This window comes from Glycine max, chromosome 10, assembly GCF_000004515.6.
Source record: "Glycine max cultivar Williams 82 chromosome 10, Glycine_max_v4.0, whole genome shotgun sequence".
In the NCBI taxonomy this organism is placed as follows: Eukaryota; Viridiplantae; Streptophyta; class Magnoliopsida; order Fabales; family Fabaceae; genus Glycine; species Glycine max.
This window is the reverse complement of record NC_038246.2, coordinates 27,498,528-27,519,019: the sequence shown is the minus strand read 5'-3', so window position 1 is coordinate 27,519,019 and position 20,492 is coordinate 27,498,528. Positions and strand designations below refer to the sequence as shown.

General features: G+C 33.7%; 1 pseudogene; it reads right to left on the bottom strand.

The window, feature by feature from the left end:
• Positions 1–6,752: 6,752 nt before the first annotated feature.
• LOC106794819 (lectin-like) lies at positions 6,753–17,769 on the bottom strand (annotated as a pseudogene).
• Between the last annotated feature and the right edge of the window lie 2,723 nt (positions 17,770–20,492).

The window sequence follows — 20,492 nt, the reverse complement described above, 5'->3', positions numbered from 1 at the left end:
TTTTGGCATCATCAAAATTGTTGTTCATCATCATGAAGTTTGCTTCTACAAATCTCTTTTACAAGGTTTTATTAAATCTGTTGACAGGCAATTTGATACAAAAGTTAAAGCTATTCACTCAGATAATGGTGTCGTATTTATCATGAATCATTTCTTTCAAGCCACTGGTATTATTGATGTGCCATCATTTTCTTCTATTTTCTAAACCCTTTTTGCACCATTTTAATTATTGATTGGTCTTAATTGTCAATTAATTAGGCAGTTTTATTATTTGGGCCCATTCAGCTAATTTGATATTTTTAATCTAATTTCAGGAATTAATGAAGCATTGGGCTTGAATCTAGCATTGGGCTTGAATCTAGAATTGGGCTTGGACTTGAAGAGGGCAGACTAATTTATTCTATAAAATTAGATCTTATCTTATCTAGATATTATTTAGATTTGATCTCATCTAGATATTATTTCATCTAGATCTTATCTTATCTTATCTTATCTAGATTTGATTTGATTTTACTTATGGGCTTGGATTTAAAACATATTTGTAAGCTTTGGGGCTGAAAAAAACTATATAACAGCACCAAGGTTCTAGTTTAGGGGGCTCCCTCTCTCCCTCGCGGGAGACTCTTTCTCTCTCCTCTCTCTCTTCTATTTTTCGTTTTTAGTTTTAGTCTCTCTTCTCTTTCTCTTTTATTTTCGTTTTTTTACAATTCCAGTTCAGACTTTTAGTTTTATCAATAAAATTTCATTCTCTATTTGATTAATGGAAGGCTAAGTCCGCAGCGTTGTTTTCCCTTGAGGATCAAGCACAGTTCTCTTTGAGGTTCTATTATTACTGTTAAATTCTGTTTAGTTTTTCCTCTTCACTAATTACTTTGAATTTGTTGCTTTTAATTCACGCATGCTTAGTGCTTGATTAATTGTCTCTGCGCTTAATTTACGTTCATGCTTAATGATCGTTTATGAGTAATTGGTGTATGTGATGCTTAATCACATAATGAATGCCTTATGTTGAATTTCGCTTAGTAATTTAATTTAGGGTTGGATTAAGTGGTTAAACTGATAAAGGATAAACTCTTGTAACCTAGGATAAGAGACTTGCTTGTGAATCAAGGGGAAGCAACGTGTTTTAATTCTGATATTTTCTAATTCACATATATTCGCTGTTTAATTTACAAAAGCAAACAACCCCCCCCCCCCCATCGTTACTGTTACTGTTACTGCAAGTATATTATGAACATTTGGTTTGTCACTGCTCGTTGGGAAACGACCTAGGATCACTTCCTAGTTACTACATTTTAATGTTTATTTGATTCGGGTACGGCCTCGATCAATTATTCATCAAACAACTTGTGTTGAAACTCCCCAACAAAATGGGATTGTCAAAAGAAAACATCAACATTTACTTAATGTAACTCAAGCCCTTTTGTTTCAATCTAACCTTCCAAACATTTTTTGGTCCTATGCTTTACTTCATGCTGCTACTTTGATAAATATCATTCTTACACCTTTTCTGAAAAATGAGTCCTTGTTGGATCAAGTGGCCTCAAAATAATTAAGAAGGGGGGGTTGAATTAATTATTAATGTGTCTTGACTAATTAAAAATCTATCCTTCTTAATGTTACTAGATTCAAATAGGCTTTTACTACTAAGTTAAGAAAGTAAAGAATAGAAATAGAAACTTAACCAAGAGTAAAAGCGATAATTAAAAGTACACAGCGGAAATTAAAGAGTGTAGGGAAGAAGAAGACAAACACAAGATTTATACTGGTTCAGCCACAAACCATGCCTAGATCCAGTCCCTAAGCAACCTGCGGTTCTTGAGATTTCTCTCAACCTTGTAAAATCCTTTACAAGCCAAAGATCCACAAGGGATGTACCCTCCCTTGTTCTCTTTGAATACCCAAGTGGATGTACCCTCCACTTGAAATGATCCACAAGAGATGTACTCTCTCTTGTTCTTAGTATAACAATCCCCAAGTAGATGTACCCTCTACTTGTACCACAAAGGATGTACCCTCCAATGTGTTGGGACAAAGAATTCTCAGGCGGTTAGTCCTTTGAATCTTTGTAAAGTGGAAACAAAAGATATCTCAGGCGGTTAGTCCTTTGAAATCTTTTGCTTAAGGGGAAGGAAAGAATCAAAGAATTCTCAGGCGGTTAGTTCTTTGAATCCTTTGTAAGGGAGAAGAGAGACATAAAAGAATTCAGGCGGTTAGTCCTTTGTTCTTTTGGCAAAGGGAGAAGAGAATGAAAAGATGAATAGCACAAGTTTTTTAACAAAGAACTTTTCTTATCAAAAACTTTTAGAAAGATGACGAGAAATGACTCAGAAAATTCTATAGAAAGAGATGAAAGAAGATATTGAAAGATAGATTGAAAGATAGATGATAGATGATTATTGTTTTTTTTAAAACTCATGCCATGGTCACATATTTATAATCTCTTGATGACTCAAGTCAAAGCTTGTGACTCTTGGCAATTTCTTTAAAACTAGTCACTTAAAAAGTTGTGACTTTTGAAAAAATCTTCAGAAACAAGTCACTTGAAGAATTGTGGTTTTTGGAAATGTATTTTTCGAAATCAGTCACTGGTAATCGATTACCATTAAGGTGAAATCAATTACACATCAATAGATGTGACTTTTCATTTTGAATTTTGAAAATTAAAATGTTTAGAAGCTCTGGTAATCGATTACAAGTATTGTGTAATCGATTACACAAGTTAAAAATGTTTAAACACAAGTTGTGACTTGAAATTTGAAATCTTAATGTTTTAAAACATTGGTAATCGATTGCTACCTTCTGGTAATCGATTACTAGAGAGTAAAACTCTTTGGTAATGATTTTGTGGAAACTTCTTGTGCTACTCAATGTTTTGAAAAAAATTTTAGAACTTATCTTTATTGAGTCTTCTCTTGTTTCTTGAATCTTGAGTCTTGAATCTTGATCTTGATTATTCTTGAATCTTGATTCTTGAAACTTGATTCTTAAATCTTGAATCTTGATTCTTGAAACTTGATTCTTGAATCTTTGGAATTTGCTTGACTCTTGATTCTTTGGCATCATCAAAATAACCTTGGAAGACATTGCTTCCACAGTCCCCATATCAAAAACTCTATTTTGCATTATATGATGTAAATTTACTTCAAGTTTTTGGCTGTCTATGTTACACTAGCACTCTCAGTGCTAACAGAAAAAAGCTGGATCCTAGAGCCTTACCTTGTGTGTTTCTAGGATTTAAATCCCACAAGAAAGGATACATTGTGTACAATCTCCATACACAAACCATTGAAATGTCTCGAAATGTCATTTTTTATAAGAATTGCTTTCCCTTCTCCACTCTCAACATTAATGACCCTACCATCCTTGCTCACCCTTCCATCACTACCCATAATCCATAAGCCTTTTCTTCTCCTATAGATTCCCCTTCTCCTACACCTTTACCTCCTCAACCTGAACCTATATCTATTGACCAGCCATATACTGAACCCACCTCCTCTAAACATTCCCTTTGTAAGACTAACAGAGTTCGAACCAGACCCATCAAATTCAATGACTATCAAACCAGTTTCGCACCAACCACTGTCACCAATCATCCAGGCACCAAACATCATATTTCCTCTGTGATTTCCTATAATAAGCTCTCTTCCCATTATCACAGCTTTATTCTTAATGTCTCTGCTAATATTGAGCCTAAGTCTTATACTGAAGCCTGTAAACATGATTCATGGGTTCGAGCTATGCATGATGAAATTTTTGCTTTAGAAAGGAATCATACATGGGTGCTTATTGATTTACCTCAGCATAAAAATGTGATTAGTTGCAAATGGGTGTACAAGATCAAACATAATGCAGATGACTCTATTGAATGGTATAAGGCTCGCTTGGTTCCTAAGGGCTATACCCAAATTGAAGGTTTTGACTATTTAGATACCTTTTCTCCAGTAGCCAAAATTACTATAGTTCGACTTTTGCTGGCACTCGCTGCTTCGAATAAGTGGTTTATCAGACAGCTTGATGTCAATAATGTTTTCCTTCATGGTGATCTTAATAAAAAGGTGTATATGGTTCTACCTCTAGGTATGAAATCTACAAAACCTGGTCAAGTTTGTAAGTTACAAAGATCTCTCTATGGGTTGAAATAGGCCAGTTGTCAATGGTATGCTTAATTATCTACTTTTCTTGTGACTCATGGCTTCAAACAGTCTGCTGCTGACTATTCTCTCTTTACTTTGAAAAGAGAAAATTCATTCACTGCATTATAGGTCTACATTGACAATATTGTTCTGAGTAGGAATGATCTCTCTGTTATTTCTCATATTACAAAATTACTAGATGACACTTTTAAGATCAAAGACCTTGGTAATTTGAAGTATTTTCTTGGATTTGAAGTTGCTCGTGGAACCTCTAGTATTAACATTTGTCAATGAAAGTATGCTTTGGATCTTTTCACCGATACTGATATGTTAAATTCCAAGCCTGTTTCTACTCCTTTTGATTACTGTACCAAACTACATCAATCCTTTGGATCATTGCTTTCTGATTCACAAATTTCTTCATATAGACGCTTAATTGGCAAGTTAATATACCTTACAAATACCAGACCTAATATCACCTTTGTCGTTCAACACCTAAGTCAGTTTATTGCTTCTCCTACTACTGCTCATTACACGACTCTTTATCGTATTCTTTGATACATTAAAGCTGCTCCTGGTTTGGTTATTTTCTCTCCTTCTACCAGTGAGCTTCAACTCAAAGCCTTTAGCGATTCTGATTAGGCTGGATGTATTGATACTAGGAAATCCATTACTGGTTTTTCTATTTATCTTGTTTCATTACTTATATCATGGAAATCTAAGAAGCAAGTCACAGTCTCGAGAAGTTCTTCTGAAGCTAAATATTGTGCCCTTTCTATTGTAACTTGTGAAATTCAATGGCTCACATATTTGCTTCATGACTTTGGTATTATCCATAAGCCTGCTTTGGTGTTCTATGACAATAAATCGGCTCTCCACATTGCAGCTAATCTTGTCTTCCATGAAAGAACCAAGCATATTGAGATTGATTGTCACTTGGTTCATGACAAGCTGCTTTCGGGTTTGATCTAGCTCTTGCCTATTGCTTCAACACAGTAACTTGCTAATGTTTACACAAAGGCTTTAGCTCCTGGTGCTTTTCATTTTATCTGTTCCAAGCTGGGTATGAATGACATTCATTCCCCAGCTTGAAGGGGAATATTAGCCTTCTCTCTCATTTCAGTTAGAGTAGTTATAACTACTTTAATTGTCTTAGCTGTCATAGTTGTTAGTTAGTTTGTTATAAACTAACTCTTGTATATAATTTTTATTCATGATTGAATTTGTAATGAGAAGCATTCCTTTTGTCTTCTTCTTCGAGCTTATTTTCTCTCTGTTTTAGAATATGTTGTGCCATGAGTTTTACAGAAGCATTTAATCAACAATCTTATCTCGTTTCTTAATTAAGTACTATGGTTTTGGTGCTTTGCGTTTGTTATTCCCAACAACTTGTTGGCTATACTTTTCACAAGCTGGGCCACATATATCGATGGTGGAACCCTTCTCTTTTCAAACACACAGGCATGCATTGTTTGGCACAATCAGAAAGAGTTTCAGCCCTTTTAACATAGGCTATAGTAATCACCAAGCAGATCAACAATTAATGTTTTATATACATAACATATTACGTAGAGTATCAGTTGTATAGTTGTACCTATACGATTAGTTGTCATTAATAAAATACTTATTTTGAAGCACTTTCATGCGTTGTATTTAGTAAGATCATTTTCAAGTGGGTGATTAAATGAGTTGCTTAAAGTTAAATAATATTATTTAACAAATTTTGCATTGAAGCTGATACTTAGCAGTGCATTGCTTAAGTGGGTTGTTAATATAAATAATTATCGTTTAATTGATTATTACAAAAAACAAACATTTTCTTTCAATCCAAAGTTTGATACTTACCCTAATAATTTTAGCATTGAAATAAATTTTTGTGTAAACTTCTTAAATCTATGTGACATTGTGGAACTCACAAATTGAAAACAAACAACTTATTTAAATAATTATGCATTATAGATGTTATGACATGATAAAGTGTGCATGTGACCATTCATAGTCCTAGATAGCCAATTTCAAATATATATATATATATATATATATATATATATATATATATATATATATATATATATATATATATATATATATATATTAAGAGAAGGGATAAAATTATATCAATATAACTTAAACAACCATTATACCCATTTAATAACATGATATAAAATATGATTTTTATATCTATCCAAGTGTTGTATTTTATCTATATATGACCAAAATTGTTTGTGCCAAATTATATCAAAATTAAACATCGATAAGTAGGTAATTAAATTATTCATATTTTAATATATTTTAAAAAGTTTATGTTACATCGATTTTAATATATATGAATGAGATAACAAAAAAATTTGGATTAATATAAAATTATATATGTGTGTGTGTGTGTGTGTGTGTGTGTGTGTGTGTGTGTGTGTGTGTGTGTGTGTGTGTGTGTGTGTGTGTGTGTGTGTGTGAAAATAACTTTCTATACAATGGAGCAAGTCACATTAAGATAATATTTCATTGTGATATATAAACATTATTATTAGTAGCACGAGTCTCTAGTAAGCTAGCTAGAGGGTTATTATTACGGTTTTCTTCTGTCACAAGTGACTAAGAAGTTGGAATCTAGATGGCCTAATTCAACATAAAGCTTGCATGATCCAAAGTAAAGTTTGCATGATCCAAGGCATTACTAATGCTACCATCTGAGAACTTGGAATCAAAAGATCAAGAAAGCACGTCATGCATTTGAACGCAGTCTGTAGACGCTACCCCTGTGGTGGCCGAGAACCCAATACTAACCCAGGCATTCTCCAAGTTCACTGTCTTGGAAAGGATATATCTTGTTCTTTGTGAAGGGTAGTGCTGTAGCTCCTTGTGGAGCTTGTAGGCCTTGGATCTTCTTTATCAATGGAGTTCTTTGTTTCTTTAATATCAATGGTAGTGGAATGGAGAAGGAAGAAAGATTATCAGAGACGCCACTTCTAGGAGAAGATGAGTCAAGAACAAACTCACCACCTTAGGAAGCCATCGATAAGAGCTTGAAGGTAGGAGAAGATGAGTGGACAGAGCGGGAGAGAAGGAGCACGAAATTTTGTGCCTCAAATGAGGTCTAAACTTTGAAGTTTAATTCTCAAATGATCAAAGTTGAAAAAATGCACACACATGGTGGTGTAAGCTCCATTGGAGCTTGTAGGCCTAGGATCTTCTTCATCAATGGATTCCTTTGCTTCTTGGAAGATGAATGGCAGCGGAATGGAGAAGGAAGAGAGAGAGGAGATGCCACTTCAAGGAGAAGATGAGTCTAGAAGAAGCTCACCACCGTAGGAGGCCGTGGATAAGAGCTTGGAGGAAGAAGGAGATGAATGAAGGGAGAGGAAGAGAAGAGCACGAAATTTTGTGCTCTAAAAGAGCTCTGAAATCTGAAGTTTAATTCTCAAATGATCAAAGTTGAAAAATGCACACACATGACCTGTATTTATAGCCTAAATGCCACACAAAATTGGAGGGAAATTTGAATTTCAATTCAAATTTCACTTGAATTTGAAATTGAATTTGTGGAGCCAAACTTTGGAGCCAAAATTTCACTAATTATGATTAGTGAATTTTAGTTATGGTTGAGCCCACTAATCCAAGATCAATTCCAAGATTCTCCACTATGTGTGCTTAGGTGTCATGAGGCATGTAAAGCATGAAGGACATGCACAAAATGTGACTATATGATGTGACAATGGGGTGTAGTAAGAAAATACTCACCTCCCCCTCTAAAATTTAATTGGATTGAGCTTCTACCAATTCAATTAAATTTATTTCCAACCACACACATCAAATATTCACTTAGTGCATGTGAAATTACAAAACTACCCCTAATACAAAAACTAGTTTAGGTGCCGTAAAATACAAGGGCTGAAAAATCCTATATTTCTAGGGTACCCTACCTACATTATGGAGCCCTAAATACAAGGACCAAATATAATGACATCCTAGTCTAACATGTTCAAAGATAATTGGACCCAACCTTGGCCCATGGGCCCAGAAATCTACCCTGAGGTTCATGAGAACCCTAGGGCCTTCTTCAGCAGCTCTAGCCCAATCCTCTTGGAGCCTCTTGCTCATGGCTCTAGTGACTGGTCCCTTCCTAGGGAGGATTGCATCACATGGCCTCTATTTATAGCCTAAGTGTCACAAAATTGGAGGGAAATTTGAATTTCTATTCAAATTTCACTTGAATTTGAAATTGAAATTGTGAAGCCAAATTTTGGAGCCAAAATTTCACTAATCATGATTAGTGAATAAGCTATGGTTCAACCCACTAATCCAAGATCAAGTTCAAGATTCTCCACTAAGTGTGCTTAGGTGTCATGAGGCATGTAAAGCATGAAGGATATGCACAAAGTGTGACTATATGACGTGGCAATGGGGTGTAGCAAGCAAATGTTCACCTCCTCCTCTAAAATTTAATTGGATTGGGCTTCTCTCAATTCAATTAAATTTATTTCCCAACACACATCAAATATTCACTTAATGCATATGAAATTACAAAATTACCCCTAATACAAAAACTAGTCTAGCTGCCCTAAAATTCAAGGGCTAAAAAATCCTAAAACTAGTCTAGGTACCCTCAATTGAAATTTTCTAATGGTTAAATTTACCATAAACTGTCAGTAGAAAATTCTCAAGAAAAGGTTTAATAGTTTTCCTTGACATGAGATTGTCATAGTAATTAATAGGTTATTTGCTATGTTTTGATTCCAGACACCTAATGCTTTAGAGAACTTGTTGAATGAATAATGAATATGATTAAATACCTATAGAATTAATGATTAATCAAGAAAAAAATTCATCAACTCTTGGTAATGAGTTTGAGCTCTATGAATAAAATTAATCATGGCCACGAAAATTAAATGAACGAAGAAATGGGTTTTTTAAGTCATTATATGTTAACTCAAAAAAAGAGTTTGACAGTAATATCATACTCTAGAGTTAACCTAGAGATGTAAAGATGGAAAAAAAACATTATACTATTCTTCTAATGGTTCTTGAAAATAAAATGCTACTTCATGCCATATGGACATTAAGGAGTGTTGCTAAATGTCTACCATGATTAATATATTAATAACTTAGTATTAAACCTACAGAATCACATATAAACGAGTGTTCTAATCTCTGTTAAGGAAATTATTTTAATATTTGATGATCAATTAAATTGGAGAATTTAATATGGTCAAATGATTAATTAATTTCCTAAGTGGAATATTATTATATTTTTTACTAACACTGAAAATATAAATAATATAAATATTTGGTGAAAGAAAAGAAACAAACCAGAAGATTTCATATTTGGAATATGGTTTGAAAACCTGTTACACACAAGTTGAACTTGATCAATTATTATTTCTAATTTCAAATTGCTAAATGGTTAGCAACAGAAAATAACAAGAAACAATATTTTTAAAATGGCTTAAAAGATAAGATAGTTGTTTCGATTTTATCACAAATATGTTATCCTCAACATGCTATAAATACAGCCCTAGGCTGCACATTGAAGAAACCAATTATCACTTTTCTTCTCATTCTCTCATAACACCAATTATTGTTCCACCTACCAAAGTTGTTGACGAATAGAGATTAGTCTTAGTCTAAATACATATGGAATCTTCACATTACTGAAGAAAATTTTTATGCTTCAACAGCTATCAATAGGTACACATTTAATATGTCATTTATTTAAATATAATTTAGATGCAAAATAGATCCTTTTTAGTCCGATGTGTGTTTTGAACACCTTTTATCCTTTAGTGGAAGCATCATAGGTAACTAGAATCTTGGCCACTTGTGTAAATCTTGAGGGTTCCCAAAATTAATAATTATAGAAAACCAGTGGGATCTTGAAATATATAATTCTCACAAATAATAGATAAACACTGTGTGCCTTTCTCCATGATAAGACTTCTCTCTGGTGCACTTTGATTCCTTGAAAGAGGAGAGAAATAAGATCCCGCTCCCTTGATTGTTCTTTTTGTCTCTCTATGTTCGTGATGGCTAGGGATTTTGAAAGAACACTTTTATGTCAGGAAGGAGACTTTGTTTCACGTTAGTGGGATTAACCACTTTATTACCACTACTCCTATCAAATAATAGTTATACCTTGAAACTGCTCTAATTTAATCCAATTACAATTTAGTCCTTAATTATTAATGATTTATTTATTAGTCCCTACACAAGTCACATGCCTCTCACATTAGACATTAATTCTTACATTCTCCCATTTGGCTCATGTGACATTACCAAACATTATGGACTAAATAAATAAATAGATTAAACTAACATAATGTGCATTAAAATGACTAAATCGTTCTATACATTGGGTGCATCATAATTTCATGATTAAGAATAACAACAAATTTGAGTCATGGCACTTTTACATCACTTAATTGCCATAGTCTCTTCCATGTACTACAAATTAGTCTTCTCCTTAATATGACCATTAGTTAGGAGTACATATTGGTCAAACATAATAACTTTAATCAAGACAAATCTTGTTAACATTACTCTAATACAAATATGCATGCAAACATATAGAATATGTAATCAGAAACATATCATAAATGAGCTCAAAGTGTCAATAAAATGCATAAGGTAAATTACACTTAATGCCCATATTTTCAACATGTTCTATAAATGTCTTGGGTAGTAATCCCTTTGTTAAAAGGTCAACTATCATAATGTTTATGCTGATATGTTCTATTGACACTCGTTATTTTTGAACATCTTCCTTCATGATAAAGTACTTTTATCCCATATGCTTAGCACCCTTAAAGTACTTATCGTTCTTAGAAAAAAAATGTTATGGAGTTATCACAATACATTTTTAGCGGCCTAGCAATATTGTTGACAATTTCAATCCCTGAAATAAAGTTCTGCAGCCAATTAGCCTGAATTGTAGCCTCAAAACATGCTTCCATGGTATATGCAACAACCACTGATTGTTTTTGCACTCTTCCATGATACTACTCCTCCAGCTAAAAGAAATACATAGTCAAGAGTGGATTTTCTCGTATACAAAGTCTAAGTTTGAAATTCCAATTACCTCAAGGTGATCAGACCTGCTTTATGTAAGCATGTGATCTTTTGTTCCCTGTAAGTATCTCAGAACCTTCTTTGCAGCTTTCCAATGTTTTATTCCTTGGTTACTTTGATATCTTCCTAACATTACAGATGCAAAGTTTATGTTTGGTCGAGTATAGATCTGAGCATACATAATACTCCCAATAACTAATGCATATGAAATTGCTTCCATTTGTTTTTGTTCTAGATCCTTTTTAGGACATTGCGCAAGACTAAATTTGTCTCCTTTCTGAATTGGAACGGGTAATGCTGAGCACTTTTCTATCCTGAATCTCTCTAGTACTTTATTGATATATGTTTTTTGAGACAAGCCTAACAATCCTTGTGATCTATTTCGGAATATTTATATCTCTATCACATAGCTTGCCTCACCCACATCTATCATTTCAAAGTTGCTAGAGAGAAATTTCTTAGTCTCAAAAAGAATACCAAGATTATTAGGTTCAAGCAAGATATCATCAACACACATAATTAGAAAAATAACCTTACTCCCACTGACCTTCAAATATATACATCGATCAACAATATTTTCCTTAAATCCAAAGGAAGCAATGGTATCATTAAACTTCAAATACCATAGGGGAGAAGCTTGCTTAAGACTGTATATTGATTTCTTTAATTTGCACACCATGTGTTCCTTTCTTTTGACTAAGAACCCTATTGGTTAATCCATATAAACATTCTCCTTTAAATCTCCATTAAGAAAGGTAGTTTTCACATCTGATGTAGCTCCAAGTCATAATGGGCTACTAATGCCATGATAATCCTGAAAGAATCATTTCGTGAGATCGATGAAAACGTCTCTTTATAATCAATGTCATCTTTTTGAGTAAATCCCTTAGCAACAAGTCTAGTCTTGTAACGGTCAAGGTTACCATAAAAGTCACGTTTAGTCTTGAAGACCCACTTACTACCAACTTTCTTACAACCCTTTGGCAATTCTATGAGGTTCCAAACACCATTATGTTCCATGGAATTTAGCTCTTCTTTCATGGCATCTAACCACTTCTTAGAATTATCACAGCTTAAAGCTTGAGAAAATGAAACTAGATCATTATATGATTAATGTTTAAGTTTGTTTCTATTTCATGCAGGTATACCACATAATCATTCGAAATAGCTGATCTCATTTCTCTTTAAGACCTCCTTAATGCTACTTCTTATGGTTCTTCCATAATGAGTTCATTATGTATAATGGGCTCATTATTGTGTTGTTCTTCATCATATATTGTTGTTTGGAGAAATAACTAAAGTAGCAATCACCTTACTACTAAAGGCACAAGTTAAAAGGACTTGCACTCTAACTTCTTTAATTTCCACATCTCGTGGAACTTTACTCCCATTGATTTCACCATTTTCAATGAACCCTGCATTGTCAATTTTGACAATTCTCATATTATATATGATTAGGACAATAAAACACGTACCCCTTTGACTTTTCTAGATAACCAATTAAATATCCACTGATTATTCTTGCATCCAATTTTCTTTCTTGTGGATTTTAGCCCCAAACATGCAGGTGCCTTATACTAGGTGTCCTATTCGTCCACAGTTCAAATGTTTCTTTGGAAATTCCTTACTAGGAATCCTATTCAACAAATACATGGCAATTTTCAAGGCATACATCCATAGAGATACTAGTAAAGTTGAATTGCTTAACATAATTCTAACCATATCCATTAAAGTTCTATTACGCCTTTCTGATACATCATTTTGTTGTGGTGTACCAGGCATGGTGTATTACGCACAAATGCCACATTTATGAAAGAGTTTAGCAAATGAACCTGGGTGTTGACCTGTTTCACCATATCTTCTGTAATAGTCAGCACCTCTATTAGACCTAACAACTCTCACCTTTTTGTCTAATTACCTTTCTACTTCATTCAAGTAAATTTCTAAGGCATCCACTACCTGAGATTTCTCATGCAGTAAGTAGACATAACAGTAATGTGAATTGTCATCAATAAAGGTGATAAAGTATCTTTTCTTTTTGAAAGAATTAACACCGAAAGGCCCACAAATATCAGTATGCACAATTTCAAGAAGCTGAGTGCTTCTTGTAGCTTCTTTCTTTGTATGCTTTGTTTGTTTTCCCTTAATACAATCCACACAATTATTTAGATTTGTAAAATGTAAATCAATAAGAATTTTATTCTTTATTAATCTTTCTATCCTTTCTCTAGAAAAGTGACCTAAATGTTTATGCCACAAGAAAGCAGATTGTTCATTCACTAAAATATGTTTGGTGCCAACATTGTGATATAGAGTTAAAACAATTTCAACATATAAACCATCAAATTTTAATTTATATAAACCATCACAAAGAGCACCAGTACCAACAAGATGATTATGCTAAAATAAATTGAAACATTTATTAGCAAAATTAAAAGAGTATCCAGTAACATCAAGTTTAGATAATGAAACTAAATTCCTATATAAACCAGGTACATAAAGAGTTTCCAGTAAATCTAAATTACGTCCAGTGTCAAGTTTTAAATGATAACTCCTAACTACTTCCACTGAAGCTTTCACTCTATTCCCCATGAAAACCAACTTCTCATTTAGGCTTATGGTTTGGATTGTAAGGAATCCCTGCACAATATTAGAAACATGAGTTGTACATCCAGAATCAATCCACCATGTATTATGGGCAACTTCAGTTAAATTTGATTCGAAACATACATAAGCATTAAGCTCACCTTTCTTTTCAAACCAAGACTTATGCTTTGGGCAATCCTTCTGGAAGTGTCCAAATTTCCCACAAAAATGGCAATTATCGCTCTTTAATGCCTTCTTCTATATTTGTAAAGAGTCATCATTGATCTTTAATGGTCTTTTGGCTTTATCATGCTTCTTCACAAATTCCTATATAAACCAAGTACATAAAGAGTTTCCAGTAAATCTAAATTACGTCCAATGTCAAGTTTTAAATGATAACTCCTAACTACTTCCACTGAAGCTTTCACTCTATTCCCCATGAAAACCAACTTCTCATGTAGGCTTATGGTTTGGATTGTAAGGAATCCCTGCATAGTATTAGAAACATGAGTTGTACATCCAGAATCAATCCACCATGTATTATGGGCAACTTCAGTTAAATTTGATTCGAAACATACATAAGCATTAAGCTCACCTTTCTTTTCAAACCAAGACTTATGCTTTGGGCAATCCTTCTGGAAGTGTCCAAATTTCCCACAAAAATGGCAATTATCGCTCTTTAATGCCTTCTTCTAGATTTGTAAAGAGTCATCATTGATCTTTAATGGTCTTTTGGCTTTATCATGCTTCTTCACAAATTCCTATATAAACCAAGTACATAAAGAGTTTCCAGTAAATCTAAATTACGTCCAATGTCAAGTTTTAAATGATAACTCCTAACTACTTCCACTGAAGCTTTCACTCTATTCCCCATGAAAACCAACTTCTCATGTAGGCTTATGGTTTGGATTGTAAGGAATCCCTGCATAGTATTAGAAACATGAGTTGTACATCCAGAATCAATCCACCATGTATTATGGGCAACTTCAGTTAAATTTGATTCGAAACATACATAAGCATTAAGCTCACCTTTCTTTTCAAACCAAGACTTATGCTTTGGGAAATCCTTCTGGAAGTGTCCAAATTTCCCACAAAAATGGCAATTATCGCTCTTTAATGCCTTCTTCTAGATTTGTAAAGAGTCATCATTGATCTTTAATGCTCTTTTGCCTTTATCATGCTTCTTCACAAATTCCTATATAAACCAAGTACATAAAGAGTTTCCAGTAAATCTAAATTACGTCCAATGTCAAGTTTTAAATGATAACTCCTAACTACTTCCACTGAAGCTTTCACTCTATTCCCCATGAAAACCAACTTCTCATGTAGGCTTATGGTTTGGATTGTAAGGAATCCTTGCACAGTATTAGAAACATGAGTTGTACATCCAGAATCAATCCACCATGTATTATGGGCAACTTCAGTTAAATTTGATTCGAAACATACATAAGCATTAAGCTCACCTTTCTTTTCAAACCAAGACTTATGCTTTGGGCAATCCTTCTGGAAGTGTCCAAATTTCCCACAAAAATGGCAATTATCGCTCTTTAATGCCTTCTTCTAGATTTGTAAAGAGTCATCATTGATCTTTAATGGTCTTTTGCCTTTATCATGCTTCTTCACAAATTTATTTCCAACTCCTTGATTCCCTTGGTGGCTTACATAATGGATTGAGTGACTTCCTTGATTCTTAAGCCTCGTTCCTTCCTAAACTGATATATTGTGCAATTCATGCATATTCCATTTATCTATCATGGTATTATAGCTCATTTGGAACGGACCATACTCAGATGGTAATGGTTCAAAATAAATTGAACAAGGAACTTCTCATCCATAGCCATTTATAAGGTCTTAAGTCTTGCTACAATGTTTGTCATCTCTATGGCATGCATATGCATAGTACATGAACCATCAAACTTCATGGTGGTCAGTATACCTATTAATGTCCCAGGAAGAGACTTATCAACTACTTGAGAGCGCTTTCCTAGTAACCTCATAAACTCTTTAGCACTATTGGTCATAGGGAGAGTTGTCTTAATATTGTCTGCAATAGTCATTCTCATGAACATTAGGTTGAGTCTGTTAGATCTTTCCCATGCTTTATAATGAACTTTCTCTTCATGCTAGTAGCATCAATAATAGTAGTAGACTTCTCTTCCAATATAGCAAGATCAAGATCCATTACACCGAGGTGACATCGGACTTGCTCATTCCAATAAGAGAAGTTAAGCCCATTAAAAATTGGCACGAATGATACATGAGAATTCAATGAATTGGGAACATGTACTACATAGTAGAATTCACATAAGTGTTTTGAGACATAAAACACATGTCATACATATAATTCATTTAGATAACAATCAATGTATATTGATGTTTTGCTTTGAGTGATACACCAACGCACAACATACAAACATGATGATGCTAATAAAACTAACATTATTTGACAATTAAATATGCACCAATTAGTTGTACCTATTACCTTTGGGTATATAAATAAACTAATGGTACACAGAAATTACCTACAACTATATTCATTGATTATAAAAACAACTAATCAATCTTTGGGGGATCCATAAATTCCTTATAACTATGAATTCAATGTACCCATAAACCAATAATCATATAATTTAGCATCCATTATTCTATGAATAATTGAAATAATCATTAATTTGGAATTAAATAATCTTATAGACTTGGCCACTTTGGTGACTAACAAATCCATCACACACTTAATTTCAAATAAATATATGGCCTACACTTACTTACTGCTACCAACAACTTCAAAGCATTCACGTTAATTTAAAGCATTCTAGGCTACATGATATCAATCAAATCCAATTACGTAATTTTGATTGACAAAAGTAATAAATGTAGCAGAATAGAAATCCCTAAATTTCATAATTAGGGTTCATGAAATTTCGGGAGAAAATAAATCATTCTTGGAGAATCATAAATTTCATAACACATGCTCTGATAACACATGCTCTAATACCACATGTAAGTCTTAAGAGTTCCCGAAATTAACAATTATAAGAAACCAATAAGATTTTGAAATATATGATTCTCACAAATAATCGATAAACATTGTGTACCTTTCTCCATAATGACACTTCTCTCCATTGCAATTTGATTCCTTGAAAGAGGAGAGCAACAAGATTTCATTCCCTTGACTGTTCTTTCTGTATCTCTACGTTTGTGATGGCTAGGGGTTTTTGAGAGGACACTTTTATATTAGGAAGGGAACCTTGTTTCACGTTAGTGGGACTAAATCTCTTTATAACCACTACTATCATCAAATAGTAGTTATCTTTAGAAACAACTCCAATTTAACCCAATTAAAATTTAGTCCTTAATTATTAATTATTTATTTATTAGTCCCTACATAAGTCATATGCCTCTCACATGAGACATTAATTCTTACAACTTGCCCATTGACAAAATCCCACGATGTTGTTTTGATGGACTAGATCAAGTTCACATCAATGCCAATGTGTGACTCTGTAGGATCCCACTTTTTCTTTGAAAAAGTGTCAAACTCAACAGCCATGGTTTGAACAGATATTGTGGTGTTGCTAAAAAGACTGAGATACTCTCTATTGGATTGGGGTTGAGACCCAACAAGTGCTAAAAAGAAAGCAAGCCCGTCTGCAATGTATTTATTGGGCATGGAAATTTTGAATGTAAATGATGTAGTTCAGATTGCTACCGTGCCCATTTTGATGTCCCAAATCTGGATTGGGGCAGCGTAGAAGGCATGGCCGAGAGATTGCAACGTTGGCACGTCGTTGCTGCCAACTTTGGTGAGTCATAACTCTCCGGACCAAGATGAAACAGTTTCACCTTGGAGGATAAGGTTTGGTTTCCCTTTGGAGAAATCGTTGAAGGTGAAGGAAACAATGCCGGTTAAGTTTGCCTTGGTGGGTAGCACCAGAAAGAAGGCTAGGGAGAGGGAGAGAACAATATAGATGTTGGAGGTGACCATGACTTTTGTGACACCCTCTACCCCAACATACATATAAATAAATAAAACATATAAAATATTGATCAACAAATTCACATGGGTAAAAGGTTCACATTCACTTCACTATTACCAAATAAGACTTATTAAAAACATATTTGACTCAAAACAAGGTTGTCAAAGTTTACAAAAAAAGTTTTGTTATATCAGTGAGGTAAAATAAAATAAAATAACACCATGCAATTAAAATAAAAACTCATCCCCAATGTCACATCCTATCAGAGCATTGTGTCCCAACGTCCTCTGGCACGAGGTTCTTTAAAGTCATCCACCTATTCATCTGCTCCCACGAACACAAGGTTTGAGATCATCACAGGATCCAAACATAAATAGTACACAGGGAGTGAGTTATCACACAAAAAAAATACAAAACAAATAAACAAGACGTAATCAAAATAAATTATGGAAATATTTGTAACCTAACTCAACTTAATACAACCCATGTCACTTCACCACTTTATCTTTAAAATTTGTTTTTTACACATGAATCACACACTCGAGTCAACACGCAATAACACTCATCAGTTTCATAATAAATAATTAGCAAGTGTTATGCAACAATTATACTATGACTCAAGCCTATATGCAATGTGGTACCATGTCAATGAAAAACCACTCTGGGGCGCTTAGGAGTACATAACAAGACACACCACACAATGGGTATGTCAGGTCACTCTCACTAAGTAAAATCATGAGGTTGCGAGAATGCTCCAACCATCTGGGATCAACATAGGCTTAAAGGAGTACTCAAACCGAGTGTCTTTACCCCCAAGGCCTAGACTCCGAAGAATCTGTTAGGGCCTCACCTTCCTGATTCAAGTCCAACCCCTAAAACAATTTTTGCAAGCAAACACTGCTCATGAATTATACAACACCCATGACCTCACACGATTAACACATTGCACTACAATTTAACACTGGTTCCTAACTAGGAACCTACACTTTCTCTTTAACACTGTGCATAAATACTTTTCTCAATATAAACACTAGTTAGGTTATTGTATAATTCACAGCTCAACACAATTATTGTCACATCAAGTGTTAGACACACACTTATTCACAACCAAATATCATGCCCACAATTTAACATCTCATAATGTCACAATCCACCATCACAGGTTTACATGTATCTCACAAATTAACGCAAGTTCAACTTTGTACTTATACTCGATTTCAACAAGAATATTATAAGCAAGCACTGCTCATGAATTATACAATACCCATGACCTCGCACTCTTGTTTCAAACACATTTAACACATTGCGCTACAATTTAACACTGGTTCCTAACACTGCGCATCAACATTTTTCTCATCATAAACACTGGTCGGGTTATTGTATAATTCGCAACTCACAACACAAGTAATGTCACATCAAGTGTTAACCACACACTTATTCACAACTAAAACTCATGTTCACAACTTCACATCTCATTATGTCACAATCAATCATCCCATGCTTATGTGTATCTCACAATTTAACACATTCAACTTTGCACTCATACTCAATCTCCATAACAATATTATAATCTCAAAGTAATATATTATTCTACAATTCATCATATATTTTATTTATCACTTATATACAATTTCAATCACAATTTGATAGTCTCAATATAACTATTTATTACGCTAATCTTATTCAAAACACAAACAAATTATACAAAAATATTTCTCAATCCACGGGGAGTAAAAACCCTCGAACAATTTCACAAAATCATACAAGAAAAATTTCAATACAATAAACATCTCAAAATAAACCCCAATTTTATAATTTAAGAACCCCTACACATGTTCATTCTAACCCCAATTGCGATAAACTCATCCCTTACCTCTAAGCAAGTTCACTGTGTATTGTGATAGCAATAGTGGCATCTCTAGTGGTTTCTTAAGATTCCTCAAATTTTTCCTCTAACTGCTTTGATAGGGTTCCCAAACCTTAGAGAGAGAATAAGGGATTGAAGCCTCCATTCCACTGTCTACGGGCGATGCGTATTTCTCTATCCATAGATATTATTTTGCAAATCCCAATGGCGAAGCTATGCAGAAATGAATCTTGAACCACATATCAAAATTTCATAATAATCCAATGGTTAACAAGTTTGGAATCATAGTTTTACTAAGACAGTTTTGGGTTTATGTGAGAAAGGGAAAATCTACGATGCAAAGGATATTTCTCTTAGCTCCGACATTCTTTCGTAATTCCCAATGATGAAAATGTTCGGAAATCAGTTCCAAATCTGGTGCTTAAATTTCACGACAATCTAACGGTGAATTAGTCCAATATCGTTGTTTTTCCGAGACACGTTTGGTGGTATGCGGGAAAAATAGAGGGTTTTGAGAGGAGGAGATGGGAAAACAAAATTGAGAGAGAGAGAGGAGGCGTAGAGAGTATCGCCCGTCTGAAAACTGACCTAAGATGCCTCTATTTATAGCTAGGATACTCACAGTCTATTATTTACGCTATTTTTTTATTATTTTATAAACAAATACTCTATTTTATTTCCTATCAAATGAATAAATCAAATATTTTTTATTTTTTTCCTTTAAACCATTATTTTAATTAATAACATCATTTCTCCTTATGTATTTTTAATTATCAAATCTTACCATTTTTTTAAACTCTATTTTTTTTACTAAAAAACCTTTTTAATTTATTTACTAAAAATGGGATGTTACAACTTTAACTG